Source organism: Psammomys obesus, unplaced genomic scaffold (assembly GCF_907164565.1).
Source record: "Psammomys obesus unplaced genomic scaffold, mPsaObe1.curated_primary_1811, whole genome shotgun sequence".
Taxonomy (NCBI): domain Eukaryota; kingdom Metazoa; phylum Chordata; class Mammalia; order Rodentia; family Muridae; genus Psammomys; species Psammomys obesus.
Window position 1 is genome coordinate 5,084,780 of NW_026593286.1, and position 16,505 is coordinate 5,101,284.

Genomic DNA, 16,505 nt, shown 5'->3' on the forward strand with positions numbered 1-16,505 from the left:
AGCCCAGAAACTGGGGGTTCCAGAAGGGGAAGGAGTTTTCCAGTCAGCCTCCATGAGCTTTCAAACATTGGCTACTTACCTTGGCTCATGGACCATGTAGAGCACTTCTAAATCTGTACCCTGGGAGCATCTGTAAGAAGTAAGAAAGGACTAGAGGGCTCTGCTAGAAGAGCTTGTTCCTGGAAAAGGTGCCACAGTTGGCCATGCTTCTTACTGTGTGGGTCACAGCTCTCTTTACAATTGCCTGTAGGGCAATAGGGCCAAAAAGTGCTTCCCGGAGAAAAAAATTTACCCAACCCTACCAAGCCCTGTGCCAAAAACCCACTGTCCTTGTGCACAAAACCCCACCAATCCTTGAGCACAAAATTCCACCAACCCCTGAAAACAAAATTTCCTCAACCCCCGAGCTTGCCCCAAGATCAGGCACATAGAACCTCCAATCCCAGGCTACCCCCTCCCCAAGAAACCTTGTGTAAAGCCTGCCTTCTGCTTACTTCTTTGCTGCTTCTCACCTAAGCAGAGAGAGCCACCCTCTTGTGTTTCTCCCAATAAGTGTCTTGTGTGGGGTTTGTTGTGTGGTGTGCTCTGTGGTATTCCTTGTCTCCTGACGGCCAGGATACCTTTCCTTCCCTTCAGAGCTATAACACTTGCAGTGGTGAAAACTTCCCCCTCAGAGCTAAAACACTTTATGAGGGGAAGCCTTTCCCTTCTGCATTGTAACACTTCTACTACAGAGCTTCTCTGTTCAAGAATTGCTGGGTCTCTGGCTACTTCACAGCTGCTGTGGAGGCTCTGGTTAGCAACCAGTGGTGGCATCACCCACAGCTTTAAGACACTCCTTCCTGTCCCCAGAGGTGTAGATGATAGTCAGCTCCAAGACACTTCCCACACAGGGACAGTAACTTCTGCTCCTTGGCCATCCCACCTCTCTCATCTCTGCAGCATGGTAGATGACAAGGCTTTCTGGAGACCTGCAATTGCCTCCCTAGGTGGAAGGGTCCACACCTGTGTCCCCGAACCCTGCGGCCCTGCTGGATCATTTCCCTGGTCTCACATTCTGCAGAAATTTCACACACGTTCCTGACATGCCATTTAAGTGTGCTGCTCCTGGGGTCCGATGCCTTTCTCTTCTGACTTTACTCTCTTGATTCAAAACTAGGACAGGAGAGACATATTGAATGGCGTACTCTGCAGACCACTTGAACCAAAAGGTCAGTGTCCTGGTAAAGCGGGTTTTCTTCCTGTTTATTAAGTCAGGACACAACCAGACATCATGCTGCTTTTAAAGTAAGGGACTTAGAGTAGCAAGAATGCCAGGCTGGCAAGTGCTGCATCCAGGGGTGCTAGAAGAGCCCAAGGACCAGTCCAGCCTGTGCCTTGGGACAGCAAGGGCCCTCCTCACTACCCTCACCTGGCACTGTCTAAACTGGCCCTTAGAGCACAGAGGCAGGAGGACCAAGTTTTCAGTCATGGCTCTCACTTTCTCTTTCAAGCGGGGACCTTATTTTCCTCCAGAAACTCATTTCATAGGAGTTTTTCTTCCCATTCAGAGCCAATGACTGAAAACAAAGATGTCCCTGTCACCTTCTTATGAACACTGAAATTGGGTCAAGGTGGAGGACAGCAGAAAATGAAGTCCCACCTGTCTGCCAGGGGGTCTGTTAAGCCCACTCTTTCCTGAAGGGCAATCTCCTCAGACTTTTGTGAGCTCTGAATTTGGAGTGGCACAATGCAGATCCAGGATGCAGAAGTGGAAATGATAAACTCGGAGGGGCTCCACAGAGTCTATTTTTAAGCCAGTCTGTGACCTCATCAGGAAAAAACAGAATTCGTAAGGAAAGGGATGTCACAAGTAGTGACAGTCGGCTCCTCCTCAGTGGCCATCAGCATTGGCACAGTCAGTAGCCCTTCCTGCCCCAGAATGCCTCAGGCTTCAAAGCAGGGCTTGTCCACCTGCAAGGAACCCCTGTTTTAATCTCTTTTCCTCCACCTCCCCAGTTCATGCTCTTCAGCCCCTCAAAGACTTCCTCCCATTTCAGGAAGAAGGAAAAAAAAAAAAAAGAGGGAGGTCACTGTAGCTCACTAGTCTGGACTTCATTAACCTCAGAACTGAAACAGTTGTTTCTCCAGACCAGCTAGGTTGTGATGTAAACATCCCTCTCCCCCCGCCCCCCCCAACACCTCCCACAGCACCCTCCACTCCATCCCCTTCCACCTCCCCCACCATCCTAAGCTATTCATACCCGGTCAACAGCTCCACTGGGCCAGGGGTGGAGAGGTTGGAGCTAGAGACCTGGCCTTAGACACCGGATCTATGGCTCCTTATCACTGTGTGACTCTTCTGTCCCATGTGGTGGTAACTGCCCACATGGGACAGTTACCCCAGCACTTGAGAGGCAAAGGCAAGCATATCTCTGTGGGTTCAAGGCCATCTTGATCAGCCAGGACTACGTAGTGAAACCCTGTCTCAAAACAACAAAACCCCTCATTACTCTGCAACTCTAGAAAACACTGCTTTCTCTAAGTTCAGAAAGATGGATTTCAACAGGGCAGCTGGGGGATTATTGATCACTTGTTCTTGGGATGCTGCCAGGGTAGAGCACTGTTCTCCTGGAGTCTGTAAACATGACCGTATCTAGAAACAAGATCTTCACAGATAAGATCACATGACTGATTCTGAAGCCAGGCTGAGCCTGGGCTGTGCCTTAATCCAGTAGCAAGAATCTTTATAACAAGAGGGAAATGAGACACAGAGAGGGAAGGGGACTGTGTGACAGTGAGAATGGAAAGAGTGGAGCCACGGAGCAATAGGTCATTGTTTACTTAGGACCAGCTAAGGTTCAAGGCCACCTGGGAATGGAAGAGGCAAGGAAACGCTCTGCAATGGAGTCTTTAGAAGGTGATCTACCCTGCAGATACTTTGATTTTGGATTTCACATCCCCAAAACATCATTGTTCATGATGGAAAGTTTGTCATAGTTTGTTATAGTGGCCTGGCCCACCTATTATACACCCTTGCTTAACACAGTGCCTGGAGCAAAGCAAGCCAGTGGTGGGTCATGTGTCTGGATGTCTTGTCGGTGCCAATAAACGTCTGTGGAAGGAAATAAGCATATTAAAACATATGTCTGAAGTACATTTTAAAAAAATGTAGGAGCCAAAGAGATGACTCAGCAGTAGAAGTGCTTGCTGCATACATGTGAGGACTAGAATTCAGGCCAAGGAAACCCACTTCACTGCTAGGCAGGCACAGTGGTCCTCCTGGAATACCAGGCATGGAAAGAGAAGACTGGAAATTCCCCCAAAGCAAGCAGGCTAACAATATCCGTGAGCTCTTGGCGTGATTAAGAGGGCCTGCCAGAACCTGGAAACAACCCAGATGCCCCTCAGTTGCTGAATGGAAGCAGAAATATACACAATGGAATATTACTCAGCAATTAAAAACAAGAAATCATGAAATTTGCAGGCAAATGGTGGGAACTAGAAAAGATCATCCTGAGTGAGTTATCCCAGAAACAGAAAGATACACATGGTATATACTCACTTATAAGTAGATATTAGACATATAATATAAGATAATCATACTAAAATTTGTACACCTAAAGAAGCTAAGCAATAAGGAGGACCCTGGGTAAGATGCTCAGTCCTCATTCAGAATGGCAAATGGGATAGACATCAGAAGAGGGAGAAAGCAAGGAATAAGACAGGAGCCTACCACAGAGGGCCTCTGAAAAGAAATTCACCAAGTATAAACCTAGGAAGACACAAAGAGAGATAAAGCAGGTAGTTCTAATTGGGAGGAAGCAAGGAGAAAAAAAAAGAGTTCCAGGTCACAGTGGGACTGCAGCACCTGAGGGACATGCGAGAGATACCAGCAGGGCATCAGAGCAGATGCTGAGACTCAGCACCAAACTTTGGGCAGAGTGAAAGAAAGGGGAGAGAGAAAGACCTGGTGGGGACAGGAGCTCCACAGGGAGAGCAACAAAACCAAAAAATCTGGGCCCAGGGGTCTTTTCTGAGACTGAAATTCTAACCAAAGACCATTCATGGAGCTAACCTAAAACCTGCACAGATGTAGCCCATGGCAGCTCAATGTACAAGTGGTTTCCCTAGTAATGGGAACAGGGGCTGTCTATGACATGAACTCATGGGCTGGCCCTTTGATCACCTCCCCCTGAGGGGGGTGCAGCCTTGCCAGGCCACAGAGGAAGACAATGCAGCCAGTCCACCCTGATAGGCTAGGGTCAGGTGGAAGGGGAGGAGGACCTCCCCTATCAGTGGGACTGGGGAAGGAGCATGGGAGCAGAAGAGGGAGGGAGGGTGGAATTGGGAGGGGATTAGGGAGGGTGCTACAGCTGGGCTACAAAGTGAATAAATTATAATAAATAAAAAAGAAGGGGGAGATAGAAAGACCTGGGGGGAACAGAAGCTCCACAAGGAGAGCAAGAGAACCAAAAAAAATCTGGGCATTGGGATCATTTCTGAGATTGATACTCCAAACAAGGACCATGCATGGAGATACCTAGAACCCCTTCAAAGAAGTAGCTCATGGCAGCTCAGTGTCCAAGAGGGTTCCCCAGTAATAGGAACAGGGGCTGTCTCTGACATGAACTCATGGGCTGTCTCTTTGATCACCTCCACCTGAGGGGGGAGCAGCCATACCAGGCCACAGAGGAAGACAATGAAGCCAGCCCTGATGAGACCTGATAGGCTAGGGTTAGGTGGAAGGGGAGGAGGACCTTCCCTATCAGTGGACTGGGGGAGGGGCATGGGAGCAGAAGAGAGAGGGAGGGTGGGATTGGGAGAGCATGAGGGAAGGAGCTACAGCTGGGATACAAAGTGGATAAATTGTAATAAATAAAAGTAAATAAATAAAAAAGAAAGCAGAAGGGGAAAAAAAGAGACCCTGCCTGGACAAACAAGGCAGAAGAGGGATGGAAGATGATTCCTGACATCAGTGTCAGTCTTGGGTCTCCACATGCACATACACATATCTACCCATCAACACATACTTACACATACATGCACACCACACATATAAACATGAGAAATGGGAAAAATAAAACACACTTCAAAGAAAGATTTCAACAGAAAACACATCTACAAGAATGTGGTATTAAAATCTATGAAGGTGTAAGATTATCAGAATAGCTAAATGATCATACATCTGTACGATAAAACCATATACAACATTTTTAAAGCATTTGTGAAGGTTTTAATAATACTGAATTAAGATACCATTTCAGTGTAGAGAGGTAATGACAGGTAATTGTAAGTCTTGTTTTTCTTTATGTGTGTGCGCCTGAAAAAGTATATATTACATCTACAAGAAAGTTTACCTTTAAAAAATTCAATTCATTGCATAATCTGTAAACTTAACAGCATCTAACTCCTTACCATCTTTTTTATTGCAGCATAGATTTTTACATATGAGTGTAGTGTATTCCGTGTCTGAGGAAGTGCTTGCAAAAATGAGCGACCGAGGACCAAGCTTACATTTGCAACCTGAAGGATGTTCCCACTTGGGCTTGGAACAGCGTTATGTCTTGCAGGGAGCTATCTTCCTGTGAAATTATTGTCTGAGGCTCTGCTCAGCCTGCAGATACGAGCCGGGTGAGATCAACCCATCAGTCAGCCCCGGTGTCATGACTGCCTTGCACCCATTGTCCTACCAGGCCTGAAGGTGAAAAGAAAGTTAAAGAGAGGTTTGTAGAGTTTGGAGAAGCAGCTGCAGGCCTTACAATTCAATATGCTGGAGAGGGTGGATCTTCTCTAGAATAAAGCTAGGTGATATCAGAGCAGAACTCTAGTAGAATGTAGTTTACTGTGCCATGAAATATACCCACATGCCTATGTGGGCCTGTTGAGTTTGCTCGGGCCTACTGACAACCAATGTTACCAAGGCATGCAATGCCAACTCTGTTCCTAAGCCTAACCAGGCCTCATGATTTCTCTTGTATGTAGATCGGTGGTTCTCAACCTGCCCAACGCTGCAGCCCTTTAATAAGCTCCTCAGTTTGTAGGGACTCCCGGACATAAATTAATTTTCTTAACTAGGCAAAAGAATTTATGACCCTTTTCTAAACTTTATTCCAGACTCTTTCAGCTTAGTTTGCTGTGAAGAATGAACTGCGTATAAGCAAAATTCGAAAAGAGCTGCAGTGTCCAGGTGGCTTGGGCTTAAAAATGTTAGAGATTTAGATTTTATCAGATCCTTCAACAAAAGGATTTTACAAAGCAGCCATGATATAAAATAGCAGCTCCTGTAACTTCTGCAAGAATCACCTTCTTTGGAGGTTGCTTCAGTTTCGTTTGCCTCATTCTTAGAAGCCTCATCAAAATTCTCCACCAGATCCAGAACTTCATCATCAACATCCTCTCCAACTGGTGCTTTTCCATCCACAGATTGTTTGGGCAGAACTTCAGCCAGCCTCCCTAAACTAGTCAGACTGTCTGCACCAAGCTGGTTTAGGATGCTGGGAAGCCTTTCTGTCAGCTGCTTTGCCTCAGCGTGGCCTGTAATGGTGAAGGTGTTTGTTACCAGAGACGCCTGAACTTTTAGGGTTGTTAATATGCTTTGTAAACCTCTTCACCTTTTCAAAACCAGAAATATTGTTTACCCCTAACTTCTTTAAGGAGAACTGTAGTTTTTATTGTCTACTGTGGCTGTTCTGTGAACCACCTTCTTTCTTCTGTGAGCAGATCCTTTTCTACCAATGCACAATTGTGCCTGCAGTTTGGTGAGTTTTTCCTGGTTTATGATTGTTTCTTTTATCTTGTCAGAATGGAAATGGGGCTGCAAAGGGGACTAGGGTTTGTGCTCAAGGGATCTCGGGCAGACCAGCTGAGATAAGGCACACATATGAGGACTCAAAATGGCAGCTAGAGGAAGGCCGGAAGTCCATAAAATGATTTTTGTTGCTACTTCATAACTGCCTTTTTGCTACTGTTATGAATCATGATGTAAATACCTGTGCTTTCCAATGGTCTTTTTGGGGGAGGGGTCAAGTCCCACAGGTTAAGAACTGCTGATATAGGCAAAGCCAGACACAGTGCAGCGTTCTAACTGGTGGGCACCACTTGTGAGAGGCAGCCTGGTGGTGAACAGAGGCTACGTGGAGCAAGTTCTTGGCCAAGGTCAATCATGGCCTTCAGACCACAGCACCGCTCAGCTTCGTGTGACACCAGTGCCAGCTCTCCATCCACCAATCAGGCCATCCAGAAAACATGTCCTTCCACCTCAGTCAGATGCCTGGATGATGTGATACAGTCTGTGTATAGCAAGGTACTTTGCCAGGTACGACACACCTGTAATCTGAGGACTCAGGAGACTGAGGGAGGAGGATCATGAGTTCAAGGGCAGTCTAGACTACACAGTGAGACCTTATCTCAACAACAAAGTGGTTGGTGAGTGAGATAAGGAGAGAAGCTGAGCCTAAATACTTCAACAACAATGAAGAAAGGTTTTGATTAAAACTTTTAAATAAAAAAGAGGTTTCTTTATCTTATAATTTTGGAAGCTGAATGTGCAAACATGATGATGGCTTTGGTCTCCTAGCCACATCCTGGAAGATAGATGGGTGGGATCATTTGTGACAGGGTGATTATCTGGCAATGGAGGAGCCCTTCTTGCTCTTTATAACAGCCGCCTCTTGTGGGAGCTAGCTGATGTCCCCTGGGACCTACATTAATTTCTTCTGAAGCCAACAACCTCATGCCCCCCAGCCATGTCCTGTGGCTTTCCACCTCTTAAATCTTCACCACCCCTTAACACTGAGGACCAAGCCTCCCATAACACACATGCTTAGGAGACACCTCACCATCCTATCTGGAGCATGGTCACACTTCCCTGCACGTTTAATCAAAGTCTGCCTTCCATGCACTCCTAACTGCTAGGTGAAGTGCATCTGTGGCCTGTCGCAGGGCGGGGCGCACACGTGCACACCCAGGCAACCATTTTGCCCTAAAACATTTCCCGGAGTTTGGAAGCTGAATGACTCCAGAAGAATACTAAGTTAGAAGACGAGATTAGAGCAAGCTTCGGGCTTCCTGTATGTTGGGAAAGGGTGGTGATGTTGAATGTGGTCTCCTGGGCCACAGAATATGAGCATTTAGATGTTTTCCCCGTTGTTTAATCAGTGGATGCTCAGGAATGTTTTGTTTTGTTTTGTTTTGTTTTCCCTCAGAACTTTACTGGGCAGAGAAAGAGAAAACTTATTATCTATGTACTTGCAGCACAGGCAGCCAAGAGGGAAGACGCTGTTAGCTACTCCGGGAAGAACACTGTCTCTGAGTCATTGATGCTGCAGTTCAAAGAGCTTCATCTCCATAATGCTGCAAGGGACAGACTGTCCCACCACAGACAGGAATGTCTGTACCAGGGCTCTGTCTGTGTCAGATATAGACAGTGGCACCAAAAATTCAATTATGGATCCAACTTCATGATGAATGACAGTCACAGTTTCCCAACGGATGGACATCTGGAAGTCTGGGATTGCTATGAAAGAGGCAGGTAGCCCAGTCGGGAAGCTTTCTTGAGTCCTTACATGAGCTGTTTTTAAGATTAAGGTTAGCATGTGATGGCATTTGGACAAGTTGTATTTCACTGCCCCAGAAATCTCCCTCAGTTCAAATAGTCCTCAGTGGGGAATTTGGCGGGTCTCTACATAGACAGATGTAGGAGGAAAGGGACTGGATGCAGGCCTAAAGTCTGTGCTCCCCTCCACCCCCACCAGCTTTTCTATAATGAAAAGCCTCACTAAATCTCCATAATTTTAAATTTCTGTGAAGTTATTTTCATTATTTAGGAAACTGAAGTGACTATTGGCCAAATTGGTGAAGCGGCTGTTAGCTCTCTCTTAAGCACGTTTTAGACAGTCAATTAAGTGTCCTATCACAAGGTTAGAGCGTCCATGTAAACATCAACACACTAAGACCCTGCTCTGAGCTCTCCACATCCCAGTGGCCTTCTCTACAGGTTTGGAAGTTTAAGGTTGAGGGCCTGAGATTTGGTAAGAGACTTTCAATTGTATCATCTCACGTGTAGAACAGTAGGGCAAAAAGAAATATGAGTGGAGAGAGACAGAAATAGAGACAGGGATACAGAGATACAGACAGAGACAGGGAAAGGGATAGAGATACAAACAAGGATATAGACAGAATTCATAGGCCACAGATAACTGTTCATATGAAATGGATACTTGTGGTAACATGGCATCATCAGAATGTGAATGCCCAATTAATTACTGAATGAGTGAGCAGTCTTCATGACCAACACAATTCTTGAAAGTCCCACTGTCTACAGAAGGCCAGTGCAGTTTCAGCACCGCAGGAAATCTCTTAAACCACCCCACCCACTAACGCTACCATCTGTTCCCCTTCTCCCCTGAAGCTGTAGGGTTCCAGTTGTGCCTCCAGGTTAGAGGCCCACTGAGGTCCTTTGTCTGACTGCTCCTGGAGACAGTCACCAGCCAGATATTTATGCAAAAGAGTCAAACCCCTGCACCCCTGGTCCTAACAGAAGGAGGGATTTAGTCAGAATGCTGGGACCTATAAATACAGTCAGGCATCTCCTTTGTGTGTTTGATTGTCATTTGAGGGACAAGAAGCCCGAGGGGTGGAGGAGACAGAACTGTTTAGAGATGAGTAGATGCGAATGTAAATAGTTACTTCAAGATAAATTGAAATGCCAGGCTGTAAGCACAGGCGGCTTGGGGGAAATTACAGCTCAAACGCAGGAAGGATCAGATGAGATGTATGAGGTTGCATATAACTTTATTCCACTCTCACACTCTGTGGGAAGTAACCGGCATGAGTCTGACTCCGCATCTCCCTTCTCCAGACGTCCGTCTTGGTCTGGCCAGACACAGTTCAGCTACTTCTGTGTTGATCTCTGCTGTCTGCTTTTCAGGCTTCTTACAAGCATAGCCAAGTAGCTGTCCCCTGGACAGAAGTGTCCATTCTCTGGGTCACTGTGGTTTACCCCAATTTACTTACTAGGTTTCCCAGGGCTACTCGGCAAATGCATGGCACCTCCCGCCTCCCTACACCCCGTCTGCCTGATCCTGTATCTCAGAGGTATGGAATCTGCTTCTGCCTGTCCTACAAGCAGACCTCCGTATGTGTGTCCACATCACCTCCACAGCATGCACACACACAATACAAACAACTCCTGCAATGCGACACACAGCTTACACACATAACTCCCACATATAGCACATACAGAGAGAAGGTACACCACACACACAGAGCTCTCACAGCACACATAGCACCCATACTCACAGAACACACAGAGAGAGTGCACAACACACATCTGACCGAAAATACACAGCACATGTGACACCCCTTAGCATACACAGGAAAGGAACACAAACACACATACACACGCAAGTTTTCTTTTTGTACTGTGGGGTCTAGAGGTCTGACTTGTCCCCTTGCCTCATGGTGACCCTGAATCTGGTATGAGTCACTCTGCTGACAAGTTCCTGAAACCCTTCAGACTAAGGATGCTGACTCACCCTGCCCTGGTAAATGTGCTGTCTCTACACCCAGAGATTTGGAAGGCTGTGCTGAGGCTCTTCCTCCATAATAGAGCTGTGAAAGTGGACACATGTGAAGGCACTTTTCCCTCCTGGGTGGATCTGAAGGTACACTGCTAATAAACCGCCACACTGGCATTTTGATTAAAGAACTAGCTGGTGCATGCAGAAGATAAAAATATACCAAGTGGATTTTAGCCTTTATTAGCCTTTATTACAGGGACCTGGTGCTCTTGAAGGATCTAACTGTTCCCATCAGGGTCACGTGATCAGCTCCCATGCCTGCTTGCCCACAGGGAGTGTATGTTTAGTTCCCTGCAGATGGGATTTGCACACTAGTTCACTGAAGGAGCAAATAGAAACGGCCTAATCTGTTGAGATGATGGAGAGGCTCAATCCTGACTCTCCCTCATTCTCATCTCCTGATTGTCTCTCCTCGTTCGCTCCAGTTACACTGGCCTCCTGGAACTTGGGTTTTTTGTTTTGTTGTACTTTTTATTTTTCCAGTTTCCTAGTGAAGGCCTTGAGAAACTTGTTCTGTTAAGTGATGAATGACCTACATTGGAAATGCGTAACAATCTGGTATAATATGAAGATCTATCACCGATATATGTCTTTTTAAAAATTTCAGACTTCAATTGGCCATATAATTGTTGCACTGGCAGTCAAAGACACAGACAATAAAATTTAGGCCAGCATGAATTTAAAATCGAGAAATAAACATTTCCTAAATTTGAACCTTACTGTCTCCCCTTTCGTGATTGTCTCAGATGCAGAACCTTCCTCCATTCTGTTCACTTAGCCACAGGACTCCCCCCACACCCCGTGTTTACCCTGCCCCTTATTTGAGGACTCACCTCTTTCCTCGGTAGCCCTCAAGCTCCTTGCAGGAGACTTTCCATTTTAACAAGGAAAATGGCCCCCAGAATGAGTCATGGGGTTGGGACAGAGAGGGACTTTGACATGGTGCCGTCTGGTCCTCTCAGTTCAAGGCTGAGGAGTCTGAAGGGTAGGAAAGCTGGGAGATTTGTCTGAGGTAGGCAGAATCTTGGAAGCTGCAGAGAGATCTCAGGAGGGCGGGGAGGGGATGGTCTTATACTTCTGACCAGCTAGAAGAATCACGTTCCAGCAAAGAGCCCTCAAATCATACTCCGTAAGCAGCTCTCAGCACAACACAATCTCCAAACAGAATGCACACAGTGAATCTTAAAATTCACTTTCTTTTAAGTATGTCTTCAGTCATTAGGCATCTTTTGTTGGGACTCCCATTCTTAGATCAAGAGTGGTCTTTCTCAGAGACAGAAACTTGGGTGACTGTTCTCTTTAACTTTTCTCTTCAGATCTTTTCCGTCCTACTGAGTTTTTCACAATAAGCAGACGAGATTTTTACAGAAATAAAAAAAAAGAGCAATATGTATTTTTTAAAATCTGCATATTCAAGTAGCATATTTTACCTTAATTATACAGGTGATTGGAGGTCTGTGGATCTGGCCTTAAAAACTGAGTGAAAAGCTAAATATGCATGATAAAAGGACTATTAAGTAGAAAATAATTTAGCTAAATTTACGTGTCTGCTCCTGGAAGCAATTCTCAGTGTCCATGGGCGCCTTTTCTGCTGAGCTCACTCTGGGATGCTCCATTCTTTAAAACAACAACAACCATTTGGGAGAACAGCAGGGGCTGCTGCAGAGCTACAGAGGAATTGTCATTTCCAGGGACTCTAGACCTAGCCAGAAAGATGCTCACACACTGTTAGGGACAGACAAGTCTAAACCAAACCAGCAAAGGTAAATTAAGAGGAGCCACGGCTGGAAAGAGGTCACTGAACTCTCAGTAGGTGATGGGGAGACCGCAGGATCTGCCTCTCACACAATCAGAGAGCCGTGGACTTAGCAATTGTCTTGTTTGTTTGTGGCTTTTCGAGACAGGATTTCCCTGTGGAGTCCTGGCTATTCTGGAACTCTCTATGTAGACCAGTCTGGCCTGAGAATCAGAGATCTGCCTGCCTCTGCCTTCCAAGTGCTGAGATTAAAAGCTTGTGTCAACACTGCCTGGCTAGCAATCGTCTTATTATGTCACCCTGAGAACTATGGTTCCAAGGAGGTGCTGCACCGCTTTCCATCTCCCGTCTTCTCCTGGGCCTCTGCTGAATAGAGATGGAAAAAATGCAGCCGCCAGGGAGGAGCAGACTTGGCTTGGTGGCAAGAAAATGGGAAAAGTGAATTTGGAAGGAAAATGGGAAAAAGGAACGCGCAGTAAAAGAAACCTTATTCTGAATCTCCAAAATTGTGTTTGTTTGGCTGTTTGACCTTATTCAGTTCTGCCTTTTGATTGGCACCACCCTCCCAGACAATAGCACCAAGAAATATGCTCATTTTCAGCATCTCACATTGCAAGCTTTGTTGTTTTCAGAACTTTCTGCATGTGCTGGTGCTCTCTCTGAGGAGACACCATATGGCTCTACATGGAAGCTTGATAAAATGTCCAACTGATTCTTTGAGCTGTTTTAGATCTAGATCTGGAAAAAAAAATGCCATGTGTGTTGCATCAAGAACAATGCCATGCTCCTTTAATGTGCACTGCACTTTCTTTTTTCTTGTAGCTTAAAATTATTTTTGCTTTGTAGTCCAGGCCAGCCTAGAACTGTGGTCCTTCTGCCTCACTCAGCTTTCCCAGTGCTGAGATCACAGATGTATACTACCACATCTCCCTCCATCTCCCTCTCCCCTTCCCTGTACACATGCCTGTGTGGGTGGGCATGCACCTGTCATGTATGTGAGTGCAGGCCTGCACATACCATGGCATGCATATTCATGAGGGTCAAGGGATGACCTTGGGTGTCTGTCCTCATCCTCATCTCTTTGTTGTTCCCTCATCTTTTTGTTGTTCCCCAGCCCACCTGGTCCTTGAGCTTCTGGGATTCTCCTGCCACCAGCTACCCTTCCCCCATCTCCCAATAGAAACCCTGGAATTATAAATGTGTGTTACCCTCTTGCTGAGGATTCTGGGGATCCAAACTCAGGTTTTCAAACTTGGTAAGCCACTTACAGAGCCACTTGCTTCAGCTCTGAGCAAGAAAACATTTGAGCTGGTGAGGATAACTACACTTCAGCTTCAGTAAGCTGAAAGATAGCGAGCCTTATTTAGTAATGAGCCTTATATATTAACATGGGGCTATCTTTTTGTGGGCCAAAGGGAGTTGTGTATTACCTACCTCATGTGGGTCATCCTAAAGCCTGGATTTTTTTTTTAATGTTTAGATTTGATTTTATTATATGTATGGGTGTTTTGTTGTATGTATGTATGTATGTATGTATGTCTGTATGTATGTATGTGTACCACATCTATTCTTGGTGCCCAAGGAAGCTGGAAGAAAGCATCAGATTCCTTGGGACTGGAGTTCCAGATGCTTGTGAGCCACTATGTGGATGCTAGCAATTGAACTCAGGTCCTCCGAAGGAGCAACAAGTGGTCTTAACAGCTGAGCCATCTGTTCAGCTCCTGGACCCCAGCTCAGCCCCAAACATTGATTAAGCACCCATTATGGGTAAGGCTCTGCTGTGGAGCTCATAATTCTGAGTGAGACCTGGTCCTTGCTCTCCAGGAAGGCAAGGGCAATGGATCAGACCTTAACTTGGATCAGACCTTCATCATAGCAGCTCTCAGCTAAAAATGAGACTGGCAGACGGATACACAAGACACAGACATATGGGTTTGTGTTAGAAAAGTTTAGAGACCCTCCAGAAGCTGCCAGTGGTGACAGCTACTGTGCAATCCAGACAGCAGCTAGGATCTTCATGGGGACACACTGCCCAGCAGCTGTATGCTTTGTGTGGCAAGACACTGAATGATGTAAGAGACAAAGGTAGAGGATGACTTTAAGAACTTAGCAGGCAGATGTACGTATGTGCTCACAGGTAGCATACACGAGGCCTACACAAGCTCAAGTCAGACAAAATCCCAACACCAAGGAATGGGGTGTGGGCAAAATTCCACTCCTAGTCAGGAAGCTATTTGCAATCTATAGCTGCTGGAAGAGGCAAGCTCAGTTTTCTTCAATGGAGTAATCCTGGGTGAATCAACTACACTCCAGGGCAGGGTCTATGCTTAGGAGTCATCAGCCAACACAAATTGAACTCTTTTGTGTGTGTGTGTGTGTGTGTGTGTGTGTGTGTGTGTGTGTGTTGTTGTTGTTGTTGTTTTAATGAGAGAAAGAACATGACGTTTTGTGGGTAGGGAGGTGGAGGAGGACCTGGAAGGAGTTGGGGGAGAGAAAAGAATAAGATAAAATTCTCAAAGAATAAATTTGTAAAGAAAAGAAACTCAAAGTCTCAGGTAGTAGAGGGGAGGGAGCAGGAAGCAGGTGCACCTGGTCCTCACTGGGCTGGTTATTGTCTGGGTCAAGGTAGCTCTTCACATGTGCTACGGTGGATGAACTTGAAGACAGGGAAGGAAGGCAGGTCAGAGACCTGGTGGGACAAGCTGCACTTGACAGACTGAATCGGCTGGGCCCACACAGCTGAGCTCCTGGAGAAGTTGTAGCAAAAGGCTTGAGGAGACACCCCAGTCAGTAAAGTGCTTGTTCAGTCCTCAGAGTCCATACGACAGAGAGGCCAGGCGCAGGGGCACATGCTTGTAATCTGACTGCTGGGTAGGCAGGGACAGCTGGATCCCGGGTCGCACTGGCCAGCCAGCCTAGCCTAGCTGTTGAGATTTGGGCCAGTGAGAGGACTTACCTCAAAAAACCATGTAGATAGGGTATAAGAGGTTGTCCTCTAATCTCCACATGTACAAATGAGAACACATACAGACACACACACATATACACACATGCATGCCCATGCACTCGCACGCACACACACGCATACACACGCACACACACGCATGTGCACACAGAGGATCATGACATTTGTTTTCTTTGTTATCTAGTTGTTCCGTCTTGGGCCTTTTGTTATGACTCCCCTTCACCTGGAAGCAGACCCCTGGGTTATGCGAGAGTGAAGAAGATCCAGGCATCCTTGCATGTACAAAGCTGTGGACAGCCATGTCTGCAGAGTACTGTGAGGTTATTGGCCTGGAATGAGAAGGGAATCGCTTGACCTCACTCTTAGCTTGCAGTTTCTTCATGGAGTTTTCCTGCCAGCCCCATTGATCTGCTTCCAAGCCCCGTGTTGGCCCTGGACAATCTTCATCCATCTTAAGCCCCCTCCCCCACTGTTCTCCCCTTTATGAGCACTCACATGCTGATGGTGAAGGAGCCCTGCCTGGAAGCACTTCCAAGATGGCTCAGCTGCCTGTGCTCCCAGTGAGAAGGGCCTTTTGCCTGACTGCAGTTCTCAGTGCCTTGGGAAAGCCCAGCAGATGAGATAGCAGAAATGGATACCATCGTAAAACAGCCTTCAAAAGCTCCTCTGTGTGGAAATAGCTCCAGCTTTCCCAAATCATTGATTCAGGTAGCTTGTTGGATTGGACTGAAACCTGGGACTAGAGCATTCTGCCACTTGGAACCTGGCTGAGGACTGTCACTCACTTTTTTTTTGTTTTGTTTTGGTGCAAAGAAGGTGTCTGCCTAACCTTGGTGAACTCAGACTAGTTCACTCTGAGCTAGTCCACTCCTGCAGAGCAGCATAGGACCTCAGTGATCAGTGAACAAACGAGGAAGAGCCGTTTGGATACAGTATTGTAGGGTCAGCAGGCTTTCTTACAGTCCCCTTTATTTTTTTGTTGTCTTTGGATCCCAGGAACTCACCAGTAGCACCCCAGAAAACCATAGAGTTTAGGGATGAAGAGAGGAGACAGTTTCGATGCTGTGGATAGAAATGGGTGGGGCTTCACTAGGAACTGGGAAAGGATAAACTAAGTCTGTATCTGATGGCTACAGAAAAGAGACACAAAGGCAATGAAGGAAAGGAGAAGGTGGAGTAGCCCCCCTCCCTTGTAGGTCACACCCTTGAGCAGGTACCCCAG

General features: G+C 46.4%; 1 pseudogene; it reads right to left on the minus strand.

Annotated features, from left to right (window-relative positions):
* The window catches only part of LOC129683637 (transcription factor BTF3-like), a 122,414-nt pseudogene that overhangs the window by 75,475 nt on the left and 30,434 nt on the right, over window positions 1–16,505 (minus strand).